This window comes from Ceratina calcarata, unplaced genomic scaffold (assembly GCF_001652005.2).
Source record: "Ceratina calcarata isolate Rehan_Ccalc_2016 unplaced genomic scaffold, ASM165200v1 scaffold576.2, whole genome shotgun sequence".
NCBI lineage: Eukaryota > Metazoa > Arthropoda > Insecta > Hymenoptera > Apidae > Ceratina > Ceratina calcarata.
In genome coordinates this window covers 225,835-233,457 of record NW_017176973.1, presented here as the reverse complement: position 1 = coordinate 233,457, position 7,623 = coordinate 225,835, and the positions used below count along the sequence as shown (strand labels likewise).

At 36.8% G+C, this 7,623-nt stretch overlaps 1 protein-coding gene across 1 annotated transcript in view; it reads right to left on the bottom strand.

Annotated features, from left to right (window-relative positions):
- Nmdar2 (glutamate ionotropic receptor NMDA type subunit 2) overlaps window positions 1-7,623 on the bottom strand; it is a 198,351-nt gene that overhangs the window by 155,479 nt on the left and 35,249 nt on the right. Inside the window, exon 2 of the mRNA XM_026817405.1 lies at window positions 1,325-1,433. The gene's annotated coding sequence lies outside the window, so the exon portion shown is untranslated. The remainder of the gene's footprint in view (window positions 1-1,324; window positions 1,434-7,623) is intronic.

The window sequence follows — 7,623 nt, the reverse complement described above, 5'->3', positions numbered from 1 at the left end:
GATTGACTGTATAGCCAATACATCCTTAAGACAATACAGGTACTTAATCAGACAATGTAATAGAAATCAATTATGTCAAATTTAAAAATACCTGTACGTTTTACGTTTTATTTGGTTTTATATGCTTCTTCAATTCAATGCTTTGTTTTATAACGTCATTCTTTGTGAATTACCAATATTTATCGTGTTCATTCTGTTTCTCGTTCCATTAGCAGTTAATAATGTTCTTTAATTTTATTCAATTCTCTCCTTTTTATGATCGGAATTTATTTTCGTCAGTTCACACCATTGCCATGCAAGGACTTTAAAAATGAAAAATGTTTTATTGTATATTCGTTTGAAAGGATTTCACTGGAAAGATGTACAGGAATACAGTCAGCGTTGAAGATTCTACACGCATTGCAGTGCATTAATCCGAACGCTTTTGTCTCGCTGTGCACGTGTCAAAGGACCGCATTTTCAAAAATGTAAAAAGGGAACAATGCGATCGGAGCAGGCTGGCGAGAAATGCAATCTGAGTTGCTTTGAGGGTCGTGAAAAGTTGGAAAAAGGAGAAAAAAGAAATCAAAGTCGCAGTAAATCCTATCACCCATTGTCCCAACCGAGAATTACCGCTATTAACGATTCTTTCCGCCAACTTTTCCACCCCTTTCTTTGTTCTTCTGTTTCCTCATTAACCCCACGCGGAAACTCGCAAATTTTTTTTTCAAATAGGCGCCGAATGTTCATAGTAAAAATATTCGATTCTGTCGATTTTACACGAGGCTAACGCGTTTCCCAATGTGTTCTCTGGCCCTTGTATTTGGAAAACGTAAAATACGCACGTGTTCCGTGGAATCGAAGAATCTCGAACGGTACGTTTCCTCGATGTATTCGTAATAACGATATCAAACATTTGCCTACCGTTTCGATCTTCAACCTCGGCGTGTTTGCTTGATTACTTGTATCAATGCGCGGACGCAATCGCGCGGCGAACTTTGTCGCCCGAGGAAATATTCAAAAAATGTTTTTCAGAGCACGTTCGAAAACTGTGTTTTCTAACATTCGATATCATTGAGCAATACTAAACATATTATTGCAATACGTTCGTCATATTTTTAATAATTATATTATTCATATATTGTTTCTATTTCTTTCCTGTTATCTTGATAGAATCGAGTTAGTTATTCTTTTTGAAAATTTCGATACGAAAGAATTCTAATATTCTACAGACTTACTGTCTGAATGAAGGAATAGAAACATAGAGAAAATGTAAGCATGCATTCTAAAACTTTTGAAGAATTTTATGAACTCGTTTGATAGTTCGTGGTGATATTCTACTCACTCTCTCGATATCAGTGTAGAAACGGGCGATTTCCACTTGGTTGGTGCCTGACCAGAATCCGGGTCATACTGCTGGCAGCAGCAGAGCCTTATTCCAGCACACCAGAGTTCTGTTAAAATAAAACCATCGTTCTCTGTATTATACTTATAATCATTAAACTTATACACATTTAATTTAATGTTTAACATTAGATGTATGTGCATCGCGAAAATATTTATTAAAACAGCTATCTTGTTATTTCCATTTCCATTTTGTTACTCAGATTCATGCAAACATTGCATACTATAGCAAGTTTGAATAATCTTAAAGGATAGCTGTGCGCGTTGATTGAAAGAACCATTTTCAAGTCTCGACGACTTGTCTTCTTGCAGAACTCGGGGACAAAAATAATGTGGAAAGTTTGAAAAACAGAAATATAGTCGAACGATTCGTCGAGGTATAAGTTCAGTTCCAGGAACATAATTGTCCCCGGTTTCTCGAGCTAATCAAACTTTCTGTAACTTTTGAGAACAGAAGATATTGCAAACACTAGATACGGACCGTCGTCCAGGATTCCTGGTTCTCGCTTCTCGGCGAATTATTCATAACCGAGAAAAAAGGTATTGCAACGCGATACTGTTGAGATTTATTCAACAGGAAAGAAAGGGATTTTTGATGGTACGGAGAATAGGGATTCCTTCCCGAACGGTAATATCAGAGACTGGCTCTTTGTGAACGTACGCAAAAGCACGGTCACTGGCTTGTCGATGACAGTTCGATTTCCTTTTCTCCGTTGGCACGGTCACGAGAACTGCGTACACGAAAAATGGTCTGTCGACCCCGACGACGATCGCGTCCTAGTTCGCAGCGCTCGCCTCTTTGCAACTGTTAAGGGGAAAAGGGAAACCCGCAGGCACTCTGGCTCGATTCGGGATTAAAATTATTGCCTGTGGTGCTGCCGTACCGTTTTTGGACGCCTTTTATCATAGAAAGAAGTCTGCCGCGTATTCGGGAAAATTGCTACTAATAAACCAGCTGCAGCTCTACCAGCAAACTTTTTACAGGATATTAAAGTGCTAATAAAAGTTATTGCTACAAACTTTTCGTTGCTAAGAGAAAAATTCAATGTTACAATTTAAATTATGAAGTACATGATAGAATATTACAGTTGCAGAAAATAAATTATTAATTATTAATTCTATATTACAATTGCATGAAAATATTCATATAACATATAGTACACATCTTTTGAAAGGTGTATAAAATTGTGCCTTGAAATCTAGAATACCATAGGAATAGTACAATAGCTGAGTGATAGAAAAGAAAAATAGGGCAGCAAGAGTATTGTGATTGTTGTTCTTCTCGTCCACTTCAGAACTTCGAGACTGCTAAAGAAAATCTTTGCAGTTTCGAAGTTACAAGACTGTGGAAAATATTTTCTGTACAATGTACGAACAAACGCATACAGCTTTTTAAATTAATTAGTAGAATTAACACTGCGTTCAACATTTAAATTTCAATAAAAGTACTAATCTGTTTTCTACTTAATGAATTTATAAGATGTAAAAACATTTCATTGTTTTATTCGTCCTTCCTTTTCCCAAGAATTTCTTTTGAGAACCTTGAATTCTTAGGGGTTATTGAAACACGGTCGATTACTTTAATGAGAGCGCAATCATTGGGGGATTAAGACGCGTTTAATCAAAAAAGAATGGAAATTTCAATGAACTAATAGAGTCTCAAAGGAATAAATTTTCCAGTCGGGCGAGCAATATCGTTGCGGAATTCTGGGCGGTAGTTTGTAAAATTTTCCTTCAACTTCCGGCACTCGGCCGATGTACTTTTTCTATGGTCTAAAATTGAAAAGGGAGGTCGAAACTTCTGGGAGAGCATCTGGAACCGGCTCGCAGAAACGATCCCATGAGAATGCCGAGTTTACGCAAGAAACTTCGCGCAGCATCCAGCGCGGAAAGTTCCGATTCGCAAGTTTTACACACGTTGCCGAACAATAATTCAAGTTCGCTAATACTATATAACGTCATATCGAAATATGTTATGCACAAAAGACTTTCGTCTATTTTTTAATTTAAAAATACAATTCGAAATTAAATTCAGAAAATATGCGAGTTATATACATATTTTTCACTATGGNATAGTACACATCTTTTGAAAGGTGTATAAAATTGTGCCTTGAAATCTAGAATACCATAGGAATAGTACAATAGCTGAGTGATAGAAAAGAAAAATAGGGCAGCAAGAGTATTGTGATTGTTGTTCTTCTCGTCCACTTCAGAACTTCGAGACTGCTAAAGAAAATCTTTGCAGTTTCGAAGTTACAAGACTGTGGAAAATATTTTCTGTACAATGTACGAACAAACGCATACAGCTTTTTAAATTAATTAGTAGAATTAACACTGCGTTCAACATTTAAATTTCAATAAAAGTACTAATCTGTTTTCTACTTAATGAATTTATAAGATGTAAAAACATTTCATTGTTTTATTCGTCCTTCCTTTTCCCAAGAATTTCTTTTGAGAACCTTGAATTCTTAGGGGTTATTGAAACACGGTCGATTACTTTAATGAGAGCGCAATCATTGGGGGATTAAGACGCGTTTAATCAAAAAAGAATGGAAATTTCAATGAACTAATAGAGTCTCAAAGGAATAAATTTTCCAGTCGGGCGAGCAATATCGTTGCGGAATTCTGGGCGGTAGTTTGTAAAATTTTCCTTCAACTTCCGGCACTCGGCCGATGTACTTTTTCTATGGTCTAAAATTGAAAAGGGAGGTCGAAACTTCTGGGAGAGCATCTGGAACCGGCTCGCAGAAACGATCCCATGAGAATGCCGAGTTTACGCAAGAAACTTCGCGCAGCATCCAGCGCGGAAAGTTCCGATTCGCAAGTTTTACACACGTTGCCGAACAATAATTCAAGTTCGCTAATACTATATAACGTCATATCGAAATATGTTATGCACAAAAGACTTTCGTCTATTTTTTAATTTAAAAATACAATTCGCAATTAAATTCAGAAAATCGAATTCGCAATTAAATTCAGAAAATATGCGAGTTATATACATATTTTTCACTATGGTGAGTGAAAATCGGAATCCTTTCTATCTGTCAGTCGCTGAAAATGTCGAACGTCGAAATTGAAAGTTTACGAACTAGAGAAACAAAAAACGAACGGAAGGCCATGGAAGTGGAGACTCCCTGATGAATGGTTCGACGATGCTTGATGTATCGCGTGGAAACAGAGTTGATAATGAGTTTCGGCCGGGGCAGTGAAAACTTGGCTGCGCGGAGCGTGCGGCCGTCGCGAACGCGACGCGTACCGGACATTTATTCGGTTGGCCAACGCGCGAACACGGAGACAGGAGAGAGTGTGAACCAACAAACGGAATTCCCGGTTCCTTTCCCTTGCAGATGTTCCCTCTCGACTTTCCTGTTTCCGATTCCCGTTTTTACCCAGGACAAAGTGCATCCGAAATCCGGCAGGATCTACACGGGATCACATACTTCCCGTGGCTTCGCTGTCTGATTCATTCTCCCGATTTTACATAGTAATCGCCATCATTTTTCACCGGTGGTTTTCACTCCACGAAAAGTTCCAAAGTTCAGATGATCGAAAGCGAAATCCAAATCTTTTCAAGTTCTTTCTTACGTACGAAACAAAATGTATATATGAAATTTATTTATTAATTATTGTATTTATACTTCGTTCTCCAAATACGTATGAATAATATTTTATAATCTACAAGCGACAAACGATTTATTGCGACGGAATTTCAATTGTGATGTTGAGCAGGTTAGAACAGAAGTGATAGCCCGGTTTAGTAAACAAGATGTTATTTGTGCGGACAGCTGTAACAGAACGACTTTTAACTGTGCACATAGAATAAAACCGCATGGTCGTACAGCAAACGGAAAAGAAGAATGGGAGACAAGGAGCCTGTCTCTGGCTGGACTGCCAGACTAAAATCCTGCGTGCACAAGTAAGTACGACGAAACAGCGTTTTACTGGACAAGTAGAATAAAACTACGTCTGCACGGACAAGAAAAATAGGAGCACGCGTAGCCAGCAAAGTAAAGCAAAACTATCTTAAAAGAAGGTCGTGTGGAGCAAAACTTCCAAGACAATCATATTTTTAAGGAATCAATGTTTCTGAAAATATTCTTATAAATATTCATTTCACCTGCTTGTGTATTCGAATTTCCAAACGCTTTTGGAAATATTTCTATAAAAATTCATGAGGACCACGGATCTGCCTACATTTTACTTTCATCGGCTTATTCTTATAATGGAGTAAATGCATTTTATAAATAAATAAATTTTAAATCAGTAATTCTTAGTCGAAAGCTAGTGTCGAAAATAGTTTCCGGGTTACAGGACAAACAAAATTCATGAATGAAGTAGAGAATTCCTCGAACGATATCTGATCGAACTGAAATTCTACACTGTACAACGTTAATAGTTCAAACAAACGATATTTGAAATCGAGATTAAAATACATATAACTAAACCAGACAAACTGGGTCAGATTTTAATTCGTTTGAAACGAAATGTATTCCGAAGTGAATAAACGTGTTATAAGAATTAAATTACGTTTTGCATCAGATCAATAGAAATCGGACTACACTGAATGAAAACAATAGTCTGTGTGTACTAAATTAAAATTGAACAGCAAAACGAAATTGAACGTTTAGTGGAAAATATGTGACCACTGCACTAACCATGTTGTGCATTTCTACCGAGCGATCGTCAAATTTTATTGTCAATTGTTTTTTATATCATGTACTGAATAAACGTTTATTTGATATTTATTATCTTCTATCGAGATTATTTTTATTGCAAATACTGTTACAAGGGAAACCAGAGTTCATCTATTCATTTTAAACAATTCTCTTTGAAAATTACTCAAAACCCATTAAATTACATTATCTATTTCTCAGCATCTAAGACAATATACCAAACGACTTTATATTAATTTTTTAAAATTATCTACTGATTAAATATTAGTTAATTAATTTTAATCCACACTTAAAAATCGATTTTCAGTTTAACCGCTACCATCAAGCTTTTCGTGCCAGTGGCTTGTGTTTCCAAGAAGCGTCTGACCACTCGTTAAGGTAATTTTTATTCTTTCCACTCACGTCGGCGCCGATAAACGAAGCTGCTGTGCGTGACGCATTTAGCGCGCGATATTCCGCGTACACATTTTCACAATCGCTTGAATTTCTACGTTATTTCCTTACTTATAACCCAGCGGTTAGAATATTTGAGATTCGCCCGAAGTTTTAATCTACCGAAATAAAAGAAAGACGATATATGTATATAAAAAGTAACCGAATTATATATACGATACTGCACGATACTGTCCATGAAAGTAGAACAAATAAATACTAGAAGATTGGGTTAACGTATTCGATTTCTGTTTGCGTTTCTTGTCAAACCGGTGCGGTGGTATAACCAATTTAAATTCAACAAGATTCTGGTGTTCTATCTACGAACCTCTTGGATTCTGTTTATCTTTCGTCCCGTTTCAGTGTGGCCGGTCGTTTAATTAAAATTCTCACCTCCGGAATCTGGCCCGATTAAATCCGGAGATCGGAGAAATTGAAATATCCTCGGTTCGGGACGAATCACGGGCTCCGATAGTCCGGGACATGCGACATTAGATTTCATACTTCAATTACCGACGGAACCAACCCCGCCGTGGCGATCACGATCGTGACGCGTAATTCGTTAAAAGTTCTTCTATCTGGTTTCCAGATTTTAACACCGCTCTCCGCAGTTTCACGTTCAGGATGAAGCGGAAACGGACAAGGAAGATTGAAGTGGAAATAAAGTAATTGAAGTTTCAATCAATTCGCTTAGTTCGTATGTGTGATAAGGATGATTAAGCGTGAACTCCGTACTGGCTTCTATTTTCTATAAATGTAGTTTCGAATTTGTAGAAAGAATGTATGAAAAATTTATAAATGAATTATAGAATTAGATATCGAATTTAGAGCATGTAGAAAATATTAAGGAATCTTTGGAACTTAATTCCTTTGGAATTTATTCAACTTAATTTAAAAGCCTCTTAAATGCTCGTTCAGATATAATAGTGTGCTTTGTAAGAATACCAAGTGTGTATTCCAAATGAGAAGCACTTTCAAACACACAACGAAAATTAAACTTAAAGGGATCTTGTAATCATGCACGACAATGAGACCATTGTGAGGGAGAATCAGGGCAGTGATCAACTAAAAAATTGAAAAAGGAAGCGCGAGCATTAGATGAACGGGGAAAATGCCGGAGAGGTAAGAAAACAGA